The sequence below is a fragment of the Aethalodelphis obliquidens genome, unplaced genomic scaffold (genome assembly GCF_003676395.1).
Source record: "Aethalodelphis obliquidens isolate GAN/ISIS:26980383/991018 unplaced genomic scaffold, ASM367639v1 scaffold8, whole genome shotgun sequence".
NCBI classification, from domain to species: domain Eukaryota; kingdom Metazoa; phylum Chordata; class Mammalia; order Artiodactyla; family Delphinidae; genus Aethalodelphis; species Aethalodelphis obliquidens.
The window spans coordinates 30,202,430-30,219,846 of NW_020837952.1; positions in this window are offsets into that span (position 1 = coordinate 30,202,430).

Below are 17,417 nucleotides of genomic sequence, written 5' to 3' on the forward strand. Positions count from 1 at the left end.
TTCTACAAACAAGACATTGTGAAATCCTAGAGTTTCCTTTTTCCTTAATCCTTCAACAATCTTTTAATTAACTAAAATAAAGTGAAATTTCCTGCAGTTTTCCTTTTGAGTATTAATATCCTCCTCTAACTTAGAGTAATTTCCCTGTGTGATGGTTAATTTTATGTCACTTGTCTTGGGCCACAGTGCCCTGATATTTGTTTCTGTGAGGATGTTTTTGGATGAGATTTACATTTAAGTTGGTGGAGTTTGAAGAAAGCAGATTGCTCTCCATAATGTAGGTGAGATTTCTCTGATCAGTTGAAGGCCTGAATAGTACAAAAGCCTTGACCTCCTCTGAGCAAGAGGAAATTCTGCAGCATACTAGAGATTAATCCAGGATGTTGCGTGTATAATGGATATTTTTCCTTTTTATTTCTGAGTGGCATTCTTTGGTATGGATGTACGGCAGTTTATTTAATCAGGCATCAATTGAAAAACATCTGGGTTATTTTCCGTTTGGGGTTATTATGAAAAAAACCTGCTATAAATCTTTGTGTACAGATTTTTGTGAGAACATATATTTTCATTTCTTTGAGAAAATGCTCAGGAGTGCAGTTTCTCCACTGTATAGTAGTTGTATATGTAGATTTTTTTTTTTTAGGAAACTGCCAATCTGTCTTCTAGAATTATCATTTTAAATTTCTACTGACAATACATTAGTGAACCAGTTTCTCCACATCTTAACAACATTTGGTGTTGTCACTGTTTTTTCCTCCTTCTGATAGGTGTTTAGTGGTATCTCATTGTGGTTTTAATTTGCATTTCACTAATGGCAAATAATAAACAATTATTCATGTGCTTGCTTGCCATCTGTATATCATCTTCAATAACATATCTTTGCTCATTTTCTTATTTGATTGTCTGTTTTCCTGCTGAGTTAGAGTTCTTTATACGTTCTAAATACTAGGTCCTTGTCAGATATATGTGGTTTACAAATATTTTATCCCAGTGTGTAGCTTGTCTTTTCATCCTTTTAACAAGTTGTTATCCAAAGCAAAAGTTTTTAATTTGATGAACTCCAATTTATTAATTTTTCCTTTTATGGATTATTCTTTTGTTATCAAATCTAAGAACTCTTTGTCTATCCTTAGATTTCAAAAATTTTCTCTTATGTTTCTGTCTAAAAGCTTTATGGTTTTATGATTTACATTTAGGTCTATGATCCATTTTGAGTTGGGGTATGTTATTACAGCCTTGAAAGGGTGATGTTGTACGCTCACCCCAAACCTTTGCTGTCATGTGTGCAGGTAGGACATTTTTCTTCTGTAGTGTGGATGGAATATGGCTGTTACTGTCTATAAGTTTCCTGGCCCTTTGGTTAAAGATAACAGACACTGGGGGAAGCTTTATTTTTTTCATTTATTTATTTTTTAAGTCTGTTCTTGCTGGCATTTCTGGATTGCTGGCTTCTTTAGCTCCATGTCTGGAATATATGAAGTAAAAAGAAAACCCAGAGAACTTGACACCCTGTCATTCATCAGATCCCGATGTTCCTGGTCAATCTGCCTCATTCTCTTCACCTTCAGAGTCTTTTTATGTTTGTTTTATATATACTGGCCATGAGTTTTAGTTATATTAAATAGTAGGAATAGGGAAAATTGTGTCTACTACCTCTTCCCAGAAGTGGCAGTCATCACTTAAATTGAATTTGTATCTGTTTCTTCATCTTATAAGAGAGTATAGAAATACAACTTTACACATGAATTCATTGTGTGAATTAAATGAGCTAATATATTTAAAGTATCTACAACAGTGTGTGACATATAAGTACTTAGTATGTGGTATCTATAATTAATACATAATTGTTTCTCTCTTATGTCTAACTAATGAATCCTATGTAGCTAAATAGACTCCCATGTTATAGATCTACATACGATTTAATTCACATATATACAAACATAATTTGAACTATAATAGATTCAAAATTAATAATTGAAAGTTGTCCAGAAAATCACAAATATTGCTTTTTTTCAACACATATGTCATATCTTTGACTATAAGTTCTGTAAGTGAAGGAAACAATTGAATTCCCCTAGGCCTGTTACACAGGAAGTCATTAATACACATGTGTTCGATGAATGATACATGTTTCAGAATTTAGTTTAGGCTGTTAACGCAAATCTCCTATTTTAAAAAATAGTGTAAAAAAAGAACTACAGCTTTCTGTATCTCTTATTTTGCCCTTTCTTTTTCCTTTCTTTCCCTCTCTTTTATTTTTCTTGCCTTCATTTCCTGAACAGTTTAGTCCTACATACAGGGGTTATCAGGGCTGAGCATTGTATGCATCTGGATTTAGGAGAATCATGGTAGTCCAGAGTGTTAACTTAGAGCCAGCCTCAAATGAGGAAGAGGTTCAAAATGTGGGGGAGGGGTGTGGCTTGGCTCAAGAGTCAGAGCCCAAGAAAGATGAGGAAGCTGTCTCATTGAGGAACATGGAGTTTCACAGCTGCAGTAGCCTGGGGTGGCATATGGGAGGCTGTCCAGCGCAGGGTGGAGGATGGGGATGAGAGCTAAGGAGAGTACTCACATATGAAGGAGCAGCCAGGTTCAGGATGTCAGAACCCAACTGAAGAGAGAGGAAATCTACACAGTAAGGCAATAATGAGAATTTGGTTATGTACGGAGGACCATTCAAATTAATATATTCATTTTATATAATGGGAGCCAGGTGTCTCACTGTCTGAGAAGTGAGTCACAAATTAAAAAAAAAAAGAGAGAGAGAGAGAGAGAAGGCTAGTAAGCCTTGTGGTTTTGCATTAATATATTTATGGTGTCAGTGTGAACGCATGGTTTTCAATATAAATGTAAATAGGTAGAGAAATAAATATAGATGTATAATTTAGTCACAAGCTTTGTCTGCTGAGCTCACTCAAGATTAATGAGCACACCTCAGACCATGCCTGTATATGCCAACCTCTACTAGAATAAGAAACGAGGATTTTTTTGGAGATATGGTTGATTCCAAGGTTTAATCAGAGAAATTTCAAAGGAACCTAGAACGTTTAGTTTTGCCATAAAATAATAAAGTGCTTAAAGAATAATTCAGCCATGTCAAAAGGACCGATAAATAGCTTGAGAGTTTTTTCACTGCCTAAAACAGAGACATTCTGAGAATCAAAAAATATATATAATTATAGTAACAATTTATAAAGTTTTGAATAAGGGTCTAAATTTCTACTGACATTATTTAATTAATTCATAATATGATGAAGAATGAGATATTTAAGTAGCCTCAAACTACCTCCCAACAAAATACTACATTCTGTGAATTGACACACGATGGTAATGTGTCCCATTCCTGGTGATGTTAACATTGATCATTGATTAAGATGGGATCTTCCAGGCTTCTTCACTGTAGATATATTATTTTTTCTTTTTGTCATTAATAAGTATTCTGTTGGGAGGTACTTGGAGGAAACTGGAAGAATTTAGCATCAATGTGTATAGGATTTAAACTGCTAAACAATATATTACATTATCTTGTGTTTTGTATTATCCTTCTGTGGATTTATAGAATGAATACTTAATAAGAATTACTCCATATTTTGGTGCACATAAGGTTTAGTCTTAGATGGTTTCGATATCAAATAGGTGATATTGAGATAGAAATATTTAAGAAACTGTAAGAATAATTTTTACTTATGAACCAAATTTTTCTTGGATTTATGTCCTCTCTATGGAGTATACAAGTCATTTTTTTTTCAGAGAGGAAGGAAATCTTCATAAAATACATTGTCACTATATGCCACATTGTGCTGAGCATTTTACATGTTATCTTAGGCATTTTTCATATCAACTCTTTTTGCATGAATAACAAATAAAGTCCACTATCATAAATATTTTGTATTAGAGCTGGGATTTAAAACCACACTGCAAGATTATAAACCCATTTTGTCCACAACTCTACCAGGTAACAGTTATGTGTTATCTAGCAATTATTTGCCAAAAACTAAGGAATGATAATGAAACTTAAATTTCAAATAGCTTTTGAATATTGTCCCTCATCTTTCCCCTACACTTACAAGGAAATGTGCTAATCTGTCCCCTAAGCCTGGGTACATCTCTTTCCTAACATAATTGATTGCACACCATAAGACACATCCAATTTATAAGTTTTACCCTACTTTTTCCACACTTAACACTTTCTCTTTCCACCTTTTATTTCTTCCTAAATTACTTATTCTCCTATCTTGCTTTTCTTTTAAGAAACCAAATACGTGTTTTTACATAGAGCAGCAGGCTTTCAGTAGATACTGGTTTAAATACATTAATAATAAGATCAACTTATTACTTTTTCAAAAAATTACTCCAACATTTAGATATATAGCAAAACATTAGAAAAATTTAAAGTTCTAAAGAAAACTAGCTGAATTGTTGCTGGAATAATTTAATAAAGATTGCTTAATTAACAACAGGCATTTTCTGTAGAAAAGGCAAAATTCAAACAAGTAATTTTTTTTTTTTCACTTCTGACCAGAGGGTACAGTGAGAAAATACTGTCTTGTGGTGGGAAGGAAAATATTTGAGGTTTTATTTTAGTGGGTCCAAGAAATGCTTTTCATTTTTCTTTTGCGGTACGAGAGTAGGGAAAAATAAGAAGAAATCTTCCTTTCCTGCTATCTTTTCTGTAGGATAGATAAATGAGAAATTAGAAAAGAACGTTCTTGTACTACCCAACAGCTGGAGGGCTTTTGGCATCAAGGACTGGAAAGAACTGGAGGAAAAGGAAGAGCCTTTGTTATAAAATAATTGGAAAGATACAAACCTTCCTTTGAAGCCAATTATACAAATTAAAGAGAGAAGTTCCAGGAATGGACAATCACTAATAACCAAATTGCTAATTATAAAAATTAAACAAATATGATGAATCTTAACTTTCTTCTGCATTTTCAATTGAAAATGTGAACAACTCTTCATAATATTCTGAGGTAAAGAAAATGTGAACAAATACTTAATAAATCTAAATAACCTAAATATGCTTCTGGGAATGATGCAATAACTGGTGCCAGACTAATTCTCTTGCAGTAAACAATTTTAAACTGGACAGTATATAAAATGAAATTATTTTCATGTCAACAGGAAAAGTAACACTACAACTTTGAGAAAAGGGAAGTTTACAAAGTCAACTTTGACACAAATGCCTGACTTCCTGCCTAGAGTCAATTTCCTGACCACATTGCAGAAAACTAGAGCCTGAATAGATAAGGCAATGATCAGACCTGTGAGTTGGAGCATCAGAGAGAGGAGGGGTTACAAAAAGAGAGGGCCCCAGCTGAAACTAACACACCATTGTAAAGCAGTTATACTCCAATAAATATGTTAAAAAAAAAAAAAAGAGAGGGCCTGAGAAGTACATCAAGGGGCTTGTTGTAAGTTCATGACTGAGAGGTGGGCTATCCATTCAGGGAGTAAGATGAGTTGAGGCATTCCAGAAAGTGGCAACAAATGGGTTAAAAAACAGGATAGAGATATTGTATTGCACTGGCAAGAACAGAAAAAGGAAAGATTTGAGTTGTGGCCCACCCAGAATTGTCATAACTTATTAACATTTGCCAAAAATCCAAAAATAGCAGAATTAAAACCACCAAATCAATAAGTAATATTTAGTAAGAGTTTACTGTGCGTATAAGAACAGTTCGTGAACTGGAAACCTTCAAATTTAAAACTAATAGAAAGCTCAGTGGCATGACATTACAGGATGGTTTATAAAATAAAAATAACCAGTCATTAATCTTCACAATGATTGGTTATTACAATTACAATGGGGATTTCCAGACTGAAAGGGATTAGTTATAAATGATTATCTTATACCATTTTCAGGAAGATGACTTAAGTTTCTTTTGTGATTATCAGAGGCATTTACAAGATATAACCTAAGTTTTGTGTATGTTCATGAAGTAAATTTTGTTTATGTGGCTTAAATGGTTTTGTCTGCTCAGGGGCTTTTCAAGTCTGGTCTCAATTTTGTATTTAATTTAACACATTCATGGCATCTGGCTGAGACAACAGAAAGACCACCACATATTAGGAGAAAGGACCATGTCCTAGATCACTAGTTCTTAATGGGAGAGGAGGTGAATGGTGCAGGTATGGCAACCAGTGGACATTTGGCAACGTCTGGGGACATTTTTGATTGTCACAAATTGTGAAGTGATACTGTTATGTTGTGGGTAGAGGCCAAAGGTGGCGCTAGCCATCCTCTTTTCACACAGCAGCCCCCACAACAAAAATTATCTGCTTCAAAATGTGAATAACACCAAGGTCGAGAAACACTGCCCTAGAATTGCATCTACTCTCTACCTATCCCCCCCAAAATCCTAAAAATAAGCCTCAACAAGATACACAGGAGAGAAAGACATGTTATATTCAGGGTAACAGAGAGAATAAAGTTCTGTTGACTTTTCATCAGAAGTAGTGGAGGCCAAAAGTCAATCTAGTGGCCTTTCTAAGTGCTGAAAGTTATAAAAAAAAGAGAGAGGAGGAAAGAGAGAAAGAAAACTGTTGACAAGAATTTTATATACAGTGGAAATATCCTTGAAAGGCAAGGTTTAAATGACATTTTTAGAAAAATGAAAGCTGAGAGAGTCTGTCACTACAAGAAATGATAAAATGCCTTTCATTCTGAAAGGAAATGAGACAAGAAAGAAACTCAAATGTACAGAAAATAAATAAAGACCACTGGAAATAAAAGTCTGTGGAAAGGCTGGTCTTCAGAGTTGATTCAGTTGCTCAGCATCGTCATGAAGATCTCAGGTTTTTGCTACCTTTCAGTTTGACATCATTGGGAAATATCATAGGGATGGTAGCAATATGTCTCCCACTTTTTGGACATCACCTCTGACACGATAACAACCAGAGTAAGTAAAGGGGATTATCTCTATGGGGTTTTAAGAAGTAAAGAAATTTTACAGCCTATCTCTTTGGCCAAAATTGAGTCGTATGTCTATTATCAAGCCAATCACAGGCACGGAGTCTTAATGACTATGACTGTTGTAGAACAGTCACCTGCCATGGGGTAAATTCCAAGGAGTCACCCTACAAATCCTCCAGCACATGAAAGTGGAAGCTCCAATAGTCACATCTGGACTAAATAATTTTGCGCCCGTCCACCTTCAACAAAATCACATCACCTATCTCTTTATTGGCAGCTAACACCTAGATGTTTCAAATGGAAATTCTTCCATTCTCCTGTCTAGGTCTGTGGTCAGCTACAGGGTTTCTAGGAATACACAGTAATATCGTAAGTCATGACTCTTTGGTGAAACCTATAAACTCTAAGTCCTTTAGTTCTTAGGATGAACGACAGACTGGGGGAGGAGAGAAGATAGAAACATCTTGAATTGCATTGTTTATGCAACAAAACCAATTCTATGGATCAGGAAATGACTCCCCAGGAACGTCGGTGCACTTCTTCTAACTGTGAAGCAGTGGGGACAGCATCTTTGAGCTGTCCAATGTAAAATGGTCCCCAGTTCTGATACCATTGGCTGACTGGGTAACAGAGCCCTGGAGCTACTCACTCTACTTCCAGAATTAGCTCTTGCCACCACAGATATTTCAGCAGACTTCTGGGTTGGTCCTTGAAGCTTTCTTGATTTTTTAAATCCCTTTCCACATAGTGTAGGAATTCTCTCTTGGATCCTAAAGTCTCTAAGAGCAGGGTTTTTTTAAACTCCTCTACTTCCTACCTAGACCCAATTAGGGCTGTCTTTGCCTAGGGTCATCACTTTGAGCAAGAGCAGTTATCTCTCAACATGTACCTGCCTCTCTCTACACCTCTCTGCTCTCTGCAACACCTGTCACTGCATGCTGCTCCCGTTCGTAAATGTCTTTGTGCCATCTCCAGCTGCAGTTCTATCAGCCATGCAGATCTACTCAATGTCATCTGCCTCAGTGAGACATCTTTGATCCAGCAGGCAGCATTAACTGTTCCTAAAAGACCTTGAATTTTTGTTATGGCTTCTTCCATTATTGCCTGAAAAAATTAAGCTTACTTTTCTATACTCAATCATAATTTCACTTCTGAAGCCAGAATCAAGTTTTCCTCATTTCTGACTCATAGAAATAGTATGGTCTTTGCAATCAGACATGTACAAGCTTGAATTCCAACTCCACTATTTACTAGCAGTTTGACTTTAGACAAATCACCAGGCCATCCTGAGACTTAGTTTTCTCCATCTGTAAATAAGAAAATATAAGTAACTCAAAATTGGCGAACCTTAATGTATGTTAAACTTCAATAAAAAATAAATGTCAAAATCTGAATGAGTTCGTGGATGGAGCTGAATCGAATTTTAAATGTGTCTCCAATTTCTTTGGCTAATTCAACTAGCAGCCTATTCAAGTGTCAGTAGCAAATTTTAGATAAGGAAAAAAAATAGCCATGTGGACATTCTGTTTTTAGAATGCTACCAAAGTAACATCTCTCCCAAAATAAAAATTATAAGATAATAAAATAATAATCATTTTAAGAGCTTAGGACATATGATCTTCTCAAATGATATAGGAAAATATTATGTTCAAATGCAAAGGACCTCTTAATCGAAAGTTCTTAGCAAACTAGGAATTGAAAGAAACTTCTTTAGCCTTGTAATGGTCATCTATAAAAAAGAAAAACAAAACACAACAACCTACATTATTGTAGAATGAAATTTTGGAGCATTTCCTTTGAAATAAGAAATAAGACAGCTATGCCCACTATCTATACTATGTCAGTTGAACATTGTACTGCATGTTCTACAGACAAAATATTCTGCTGATCAGCTGGCATAGATTTTCAAAAATGTTAATGTCATTATAGATATGGCCCTAGGTTATAAGGTAAAAATTGACAATGGGGAATATTTTAATATGAACTCTGGATTAGGTAATATAATTCTATCAATGTTAATTTCCATGAATATATTAATGATATTTTGTTTATGTTGAGAGATACATGCTGAAATATGTAAGAAAGGGTAATGCCTCATTGTATCTACAACTTACTTTTAAATGATATATCAAAATATATATAAATATTTGTGTGAGTTTTCTGCACTTGTGAATTCGCACAGAGAAAGATAGCACATGTTATTAAACAATGACAATTGGTGAGTCTAGATGAAAGATACATATGAGTGTTCATTGTACTATTCTTTCAAATTTTCAGTAGATTCGGTATTTTAAAAATAAAATGTTTTAAAATTCGGTGAAGAATAAAATAGGCTATTCAGTAAATAAAATATCTACATTAAAAAAAGGAAAAAAAATTGGATCCCTACTCAAAACTTATTTCCACATGAATTAAAATCTTATTTGGGAAAGAAAACTGTTAAAGACCTACAATATAAGAGAATATCTTTATATATATTACAGACCATAAAGAAAATGAATGGTAAATTTGAACACCTTAAAATTAGCAAAACAAAATGAAAATAAATGCCACTGAATTGTGGTCCTTCCAATGTATATAACTATCAACAAATTAGTATACAGAATGTGTAAGAATGTTTATAATAATTAAAAGACAAAAAAAAATCACAATAGGAAATTAGACAAAAGGTTTGTATAGACGATTCACCGTAAAGAAACTACAAATAACCAATAAAGATATAAAAATGTTTTTAGACTCACAATATGGAAATTTTAATTAAAGCTAGGGAGAAAACATCACTTTACATTGTTCAGACTGGCAAAAAAAAAAAGATACTGATGATACAAAGTGTTTGCAATTATTCTGAGCCACAGAAATTTCCATACATGGCTAGTGATGCTAGAAAATAGCATAGTCAACATGGAAAACAAACTGGCACTAACAAAGGTAAATAATAACATTCCCTCTACCCATTAAATCCACTTTAGATATATACCCGAGAGGAGTTGTCAAACATGCATGAGACACAATGTTCAAGAATGTTCATGGCACCATTATATGCAGTAGTTAAATCTTGGAAGCAGACTAAATGCTCATTAACAATACAATGATAATTTTATTTTGTGTTCCTACAATGGAATATAATATAACAACTAAAACGTGTACATTAAAGTATGGATAAGTTTCAAAAACCTAATATTAAGAGAACAACATTTTAGAAGGATTTTGTAGTATGATGTCATTAATGAAGCATGCAAATAGGTTAACTGTTGCTTAGAGATATAGGCCTCTGTAGAAATCTTTTCACAAAAGAGGAAAGTTAATGAAGCCATGGAACACAAATATTTAAGTGGAGAGGAAAAGAAAATGGGCTTGGAAATGAGCCTAAAATGTTATATATAAGTTCACTTTTAGTCCACTTTGATATTGCAAGGCGCACCTTCTACCTATTTTAAGATTTCATTGTAACGAAAAGCTACTCATAGAAATGTACCTGAATTCTATCAAACTAAGGCCTAATTCCTTTGCTTTGAGGTATCTCAGCTGTCTCCAACCTCAGATTTTCCCAAGAATGCCTATCTTAAGGTCATTTTATGGTTGAATTTCATATTTCTTGCGTTGACCTAGTTTCAACTGATCTCTCAGTGTCTGTGTTTTTAATGTACACTCAAACTAAGCTTTGCCGTCACCTCCGCATTCTTCCCAGAAGTTAATCTTCTCCTGTGTGCTAGATTATTCTATTGTTAACTTGGTGTTTCCAAAAACTGTTTCCTATAATTGTTATTCCTTTCAAGTGACAGGAAAGAGTTGTACGAAAGTAAATTTACACAAAATTGGAAAGACAAAAATGAAGTGAGAATCATTTTTCTCTGAAGGCCATTGTTGGTTAGAAATGATAAAAGGCACAGGCAGAGCTAACAGTGAGTTTCAGTTTGCCTTCAACCTCCTCCACTTCTCATTTAGCTCTTCTCCCCGATTGCCATCACTCCTGACACAAGCCCACCCCCAGACACTTAGCTCCAGTTTGAAAGCGACAGTAGCCATCAAGAGCTAACATTTCACAGGTTCCCACATCAATTCCCTTCTTGATTTCCAATCAAGCAGCTGAATATACATATGTCTAGTTCCCAAATTTCCCTGAAAACCCCAACTCTTTCTCTCTTCCCGGGGTTGATAAGTATATTTTCCTTGGTCTAATCAATTCCCTTTTAAGACATTTCTTCCCCATCTCCTCACACAATTGGGTAAAAGTTAATTTCTATGATAAATTCCCTATTTTATAATCTTCATAGTGATTATGCTTTCCGACCTGAGACTCAGCTGTTAAAAGGAGCATCCACAAACCTAAGTATATTCTCCCCTCCTCTGCACCATGATAACAAGATACTTCAGCTTTATATTGAATCAAGATATAGTAATGTTTTCATGAATCAAACATGCTTACTAGGAAAAGATCTGTTGATTAGCTGTATCTTTCCCTGTTCTAGTGATTACATTCTACTTCATGTTTAGCTAATAATATAATCACACCAATCATCAGAATGTTGGAGAGCAGTAAGACTAATAGCTGTGCTTAGAATGGAGCTTGTTTCAAGGATGGTGAAGAGGACCATAGTGCATCCATGAGAAATATTCACTCAGGGCTGGCAGAATGCTGCTAAGCCCTAGTGGTGTTAATTCCCTGATAGGGAATTCAATGATAGTGTCTTTTCCTATAAGGACTGGATCCAATTCTCATAAACACAGAGGATTATTCTGTTGATTATCTATAAGAATTAAATTTAGGAAGTATTTTTGATTCAATTTTAGTAAAATCTGCCAGAACCTTCTGGATATGCAGTAGCCATCCTGGTAATCAAAGCTAATACAGCCATTGTCAAGTCTTGGACACTCTTGCTCTCAGTAGACAATAATCAGGGTTTGAAACTTTGACCAAGAGGGTACGAAAACTCATAAAAGTTGCTTACTGTACTTGTTGACCTTGCATAACTGGCAAGTCATCCATATAAAAACAATTGCTTTAACAAGAAAGTAGAATTTTTGAATGATGAGAAGAAGGAATCACACTGGTATTTTGGTAAGGAAAAATATAGTTCTGTCAACTGGAGATCCCCTATACTTTTACCCATCCCATAGCTGTATCTTTCCTTTTTATGTGTCAAACAACTGACTATTTTTTTAAACAACCAATATACTTCCATTCACAATCATCATCAGAGTCATCATATATAGTAGAATAACTTGAATGTCTGGAAAAAGTTATCTACCAATAAAGAATTGAGAGAATGGTTGTATAGGATCTTAGTTCTTCATTTAGACAAATCTAGATTTGAATGTTGGCTTCTCTATGTTAATCATGAGATCTTAATCACATTGCATAACATATCTGATCCTCGGTTTCATAAACTGTAAAATGGGAATAAAAAGAATATTCATCTTATAGGGTTGTTGTGAATAGTATAATATACTATGTACTTCAAAGTCTTAGTACAGTTTTAGCACATACTTACCTGTATATATTTTTTTATGACTTTTTTTTTTTTTTTGCGGTACACGGGCCTCTCACTGTTGTGGCCTCTCCCGTTGCGGAGCACAGGCTCCGGACGCGCAGGCTCAGCGGCCACGGCTCGCGGGCCTAGCCGCTCCGCGGCATGTGGGATCTTCCCGGACCGGGGCACAAACCCGTGTCCCTTGCATCGGCAGGCGGACTCTCAACCACTCGCCATCAGGGAAGCCCTATGATTTATTTTTATACTGCTATAATCTAGATACATGGAAACACTCAGATTTTAAGTGTATTCTTCAATCAATTTTGAAACAGATAAAGACACAAAACATTTCTATCGCCTCAGTGAGTTTCCTTGTGTTCCCTCCCAGTCAATTACCCATCCCAGAAGCAATTGCTGATTTGATATCTATAACTATAGTTTAGTGTCGTGGATATAATTTAAAGATGAGACCTAATAACCAATGCCCTTTGTAATCCTATCCCCCATCAATGTGAGAGAGACCTATGACCTATTAAACTTTTCAGATAAATGGAATCATAGAGCGTGTTCCATCCATGTTGTTACATTTATCAGTATATCAATTGCTGTGCTGCATTCTATGATATAAATATATACAGTGGAATTTCTATATTCCTGTTTATGGAAATCTGGATTATTTACAAGTTTTGGATATTATGAGTATGGGTAGTATAAAAATCCATATAGAAATTGTTTTCTGATTGTATATTCTCATTAATACCTTTTAAATATTTAATTAATACCTTTAATTAATACCTTTTTCATATAGAACTGGAATTCCTGGATTGCTTAATTTCTTTGAAGAAATTTCCAAACTGTTTTCCAAAATGGTTGTATCATTTTACAGTACAGACAAAAAAGTACCAGAATTGCAGTTACTCCTGCATCCTTTCCAACATTTGGTGTGGTCATTTTTTTTTTCATTTTAACTTTTGCAGTGATATCTTAGTATAGTTTTAATTTGTATGTCCCTAATGATGTTCTGTACATTTCTTATGATCCTTGGTCACTTGTATATATTATTTTGGAAAATGTTAGTTTAATTCTTCCTCAATTTTTGAAAATTGGCATATTTGTTTTTTTATTATTGAATTGCAGGTATTGCTTATATGTTTTCAGTAAAAGTCCTTTTTCAGATAGTAGTGTTTCAGATATTCTCTCCCAGTATGTAAATAGTTTATTTTCTTGATGAAGTTTCTTTTCTTTTCTGATGAGCCCAAATTTTTAATCGTCATAAAGCCTAACTTTCTACACAAAAATGTACAGTTTATGCTTTGTATATCCCTTAAGAAATCTTTGTCTAACCCAAGGTCTCAAAGATTTTCTCCAATGTTGTATTCTATAAATTGTGTTTTTCTAACTCTTATGTTGAGCTTCATAATTCATCACACATTAATATTTCTACATATGGTATAAGGTGGGAGGGTGAGTTTCTTTATTTCTGTAGGGTATCCTATTATTCTAACACCACTTTTTGGAAGATATTTCTCCTTTTCCCATCAAATTGCTTTGACTCTCGTTATCACCATCATTGTTGTTTTATTTATAGTTGAGATTTGATTTCCTATTATTGTGCTCCATCGCCACATTCTAGAAGTAAGAGTAAGGGACCAAACATAATTTGAAAAAAATATAATTTAATACTTTACTAAGTTATTAGTAATCCCTTGAATTTAGAAATTCTTCATTGCTCCTATACACAAAATTATCTTCTACCTTTGCTGGGGGAGAGAAAACTCAAGCAGTGGTTGTTTTAGATATTGGTTTCAGTTATTAGGATTAAAATATAAGAAGGAGAAGCCTTTATTCCAAAGAGAGTTTGTCACATCTGCTTATCTCAATTCTTCCTTTATTCTTTAATTTCTTAATTCATATATCATGCAATATATTTATTTAACCCCTATTATGTGCAAGTAACTGTGTGATCCTGGGTTATAAAAGATATGAAAGAGTAACCCCTGCCTGCATGGTAGTGTTTGTATTAACTAAGCTCCTTGATTTTTTCCCCTAAAACTTTCCTAGTATGTAATTTTTTGTATGACTTTTTAAATTTAAGAATGAGTTCTAACACTTAAGGAGACTCTGCCTCAGTGTGTAGACAGAGCTAATTCAGAGATGAAAATGGGTAAATTAAAAGAGAATTCCCTAAAAGCAGAACAGTATCTCAGAAAGCAAGGATGCAACACCTTTTAAGAATCAGTGATAATCAACAGAATAAAATGCACACACCAATCAAAGAAAGAGAATGACAAAATTTAAAAAAAAAGCACTATGGATACAACAAGATAGTGGTGGGGAAACTCAATTATAATTATATAATGATTATGACAAATTATATGTAGGACAGGGTCTAGAAGCATAAGTACTGTTCACAAAATCTTTCTTCCAACAGTGTTCCAGGGCCAGTTTTCAAGTTAGCGACTCATTTGTTATTTGGAAGGTATTAGTTTTTCTCCAGAAGCCTCATATAAACACATGAGCTTACAAAGCTTTGCAATATTCCCTATGAAAAGCCTAACTTTGTTCTTAAATACCTGAGAAAATCTTTTGCTCAAAGAGCAAGTATCTTTCTGATTCCCTGAAAACCATTATTAAAGCTGAGAATTAATAGCAATTTTCTTCACCTTTTCCCCTCTAGCCCTCTCAACAATTTTAAGCAAATTATTATTTTTATTAAATCAATTCCTACTTAAAATACCTAAGGTATTTATTGTTTTTTTGACCTAACTATGAATACAACTGGAAGTAAAATAAAGTTTTTTTTTTAAAATTGAAGAAAGCAAATGTAGGAAATCCTTCTAACAAAAGTAAATGAAGGGGCTTCCCTGGTGGCGCAGTGGTTGAGAGTCCGCCTGCCGATGCAGGGGACACGGGTTCGTGCCCCGGTCCAGGAAGGTCCCACATGCCGCGGAGCGGCTGGGCCCGTGAGCCATGGCCGCTGAGCCTGCGCGTCCGGAGCCTGTGCTCCGCAACGGGAGAGGCCACAACAGTGAGAGGCCTGCATACTGCAATGAAAAAAAAAAAAAAAAGTAAATGAAAAGGTATATCGGCATAAAAATTTAATACCCTTTAATGGAAGGCAACATAATCCAAATAGCCTTCAAGTTAACATACATAATGTCAAGCAGACAGTAAAAAATTACTAGATATGTATAGAAGCAGGAAAATATTATAATCAGGAAAAAATTAGTAAACATAAACTGACACCAAGATGATTTAGATAAATAAATAGCTAAGAAAAACTTTGTCAGCTGTTGAAAGTATGTATGAATCTTGAAGGACAAGATAGATATAATAAGAAAATATTTGAGGAATCTCAGCAGAGAAAAGAAAATTAAAACAACCAAAAAATCATTAGAAGTTCTGGAACTGAAAGTACAATAGCTGATACAAAAGAAAAAAAAAGTTCTGATGGGTTTAACACAAGAATGGAAATAAGAAAATTTAAAAAAAAGAGTTAATGAATTTGAAGGTAGATTATTTAAATTGATTTACTTTGAAGAACAAAAAGACAAAATAAAAAGATTGAAGAACTTTACTATACCTCAGTGACTTTTGGGACAAAAACTAGGGAGAGAGCCCTCACCAGAAACCAGATTTGCTGGAACCTTGATTATGGACTTATAGCACATGAGAAAATAAATGTCTTTTGTTCAAGCCACTCAATCTGTGTGCTTTTTTGTTTTGTTTTGTTTTTTGTGGTACGCGGGCCTCTTACTGTTGTGGTTTCTCCTGTTGCGGAGCACAGGCTCCGGACGTGCAGGCTCAGCGGCCATGGCTCACGGGCCCAGCCACTCCGTGGCATGTGGGATCTTCCCGGACCGGGGCACGAACCCGTGTGCCCTGCATTGGCAGGCGGACTCTCAACCACTGCGCCACCAGGGAAGCCCAATCTGTGGTATTTTGTTATGGCATCCTGAGAAGACTAATACTCCTTATTAAATACACATTTTAAAAATATTTCATAAAACCAAAATAACTATGTGCTAATAATTAACTGTGTAAATGGAAATATGTGAAAAACTATATTATTTTTCTATATTCTAATTTTTTGGTAAAAAAAAAAATATATAACATGAAATCTACCCCTTGTCAAAATTTTAAATGTAAAGTACTATTAACTATATGTACATTGTTATACAGTAGATTACTAGAACTTTTCCATCTTGCTTGACAGAAACCCAATAATACCCATTGAACAGCAACTCCCTATTCCCCTATCCCCCCAGGTCTCTGGCAACAACTGTTCTACTTTCTGCTTCTATGAGCTTGACTATTTTAGGTACCTCTTATAAGTGGAATCATGCAGTATTCACTCTGGTTTATTTGACTGGCTTATTTCACTTAGCATAATGTCCTCAAGTTTCATCCATGTTTTAGCACATGACAGGATTTCCTTCTTTTTTAAGACTGAATAATATTCCATTGCATGTATATATCATATTTTATTTACTCATTCATCATTTGATGGATATTTAGGTTGATATACAAATGACCAACAAGTATATTAAAACATGCTCAACATCACTAATTATCAGGGAAATGCAAATCAAAACTACAATGTGATATCACCTCATACCCATTAGGATAGCCATTATCAGAAAACCCTAGAAAATAATGAATGGTGGTGAGGATATGGAGAAATTATAACCCCTGTGCACTGTGGTGGAAATGTAAAATGGCGCAGCCACTATTGAAAATAGAATGGAGATTCCTCAAAAAAAATTAAAAATAAAGCTAACATAATCCAGCAATCCCAGTTCTGGGTATTTCTCCAAAAGAATTGAAAACAGGATCTCGAAGAGATATGTGCACTCCCATATTCACTGAAGCGTTATTCATGACAGCCAAAAGATGAAAGAAGTCTGTATATTTAACTGTAAATTTTTGAAACTATTGTGTGTAAATCCTCTGTAGACATTATTTTATATGCAGTTTTTGTCTCCTTCCAAACTAGATTTGTACATCGGAAATGACTTCATTCTGTGTCAAAT